Consider the following 1,457-nt stretch of genomic DNA (forward strand, 5'->3'; position numbering starts at 1 on the left):
CCCCCCCCCCCCCCCCCCAAGCAAAGAAAGCCCCCATTTCTTCCAGAGGAGGGTTTAGCTGTGAGGTTTACTGTAACTGGAACATCTGGAACATCTGGAACAGTCTGAAACATCTGGTTAGATTCCAACCTGAAGCTGAATGTGGGCGGGGCTTCTACCTCCATCAGGAGGACCAGGACAGGAAATGAGGGTAAAGATGACGGACGAATGCAACATGTTGAGTTTTTTACTTTTTGAATCCCAAACCTGTTGTGTCTACCCTGACGGGACAACATTACAGAGCCTTTTTTTGTTCTGGTGATCATTTTTTTATTTGTCTTAAGGGAACACATGCAAAATCCACTTTTTTAGCTGTTAAATACATTTTGTTTTGTACTTGGAGTCTCTGGGAGCAGAAAAGTTTAATTTAGTCTCTCCTGATGCAGAGATATCTTTATATTCTGTTCAGTTTTCTCTATTTTCTGTTTTCTGAGTCTATTACATCAAATTATCTGCGATGGAAATGCCATAAAGTCTGGACTTACCAACTACTATTTCCTCGTCTTAATTCTCCTCTGGTACTGGGTCAGACTCTGGGTCCGTCATGTAAGGCTAGATGAACAAGTTTTCCCTTGTTGACGTCTTTTAATTAAATTCTAAATAAAACATTTTTGCATTGCTGTAAATCGTAACCCCCTCTCTCAAACTGGAGTGGACCGGTCTGGAAGCAGGAGGGGGGGCGGGGCTTGAATCATCTTAAAGGAATAGAAACAAATCCAGCTGCTTTGAGACAAACAGCAAGAAAAGTGGTGAAAGAGGAGCTGGTAAAGCTAGAATAAGAATAAATTCAGACCAAAGTGTTGTAGTTCCACTTTATAAAGACCCACAACTGAATGATTTAAATGTCAAAAGGAAGGAGTTAAAATCAGGATGTGTCTACTTTAAAAACTAGTACATCTTGCAGAGTTATATACAACTGGATGCAAATCAGCAAAAATGTTTGGAATTGTAAATAGTTCAGCCTGTGGTGAAACAGACCTGATTCTGTTGCAGAAGGAAGCTGCTGAGAAATGATGAAACCTGCTTTAATTTTTCACTCTCATCGTAACCGTCCTCTTTTCTGACCCAACTTCCTCTTCCCGTTGTAGATTTAGACTCTGATAATCAGGTTGTGCAGAACACATACAGCTGTAAAGCAAAATAACATATTATTTCTTTCTATCTCTGGTTTCTGTTTGGGGAAAAGTCTGCAGGCAGAAAAATCTGTGCTCTGCTGCCACCTGCTGTTGGTTCAGGAACATTACACACATGTTTGAGTGCTGTCAACAGAGAGAAAGGGTATTTTAAAAATATTTTTTACCTTGTAAATTGACCTCCTTCAGTCAAGTGGGGGTGAGAATATTTTGCAGATTATGTCAGCTAGTAGGGGTGGGCGTGTTGATCTTTGATACTGTCACTACCAAGGATTATTGTATAGA

Source organism: Austrofundulus limnaeus, unplaced genomic scaffold, assembly GCF_001266775.1.
Source record: "Austrofundulus limnaeus strain Quisiro unplaced genomic scaffold, Austrofundulus_limnaeus-1.0 Scaffold77, whole genome shotgun sequence".
Classification (NCBI taxonomy): Eukaryota; Metazoa; Chordata; class Actinopteri; order Cyprinodontiformes; family Rivulidae; genus Austrofundulus; species Austrofundulus limnaeus.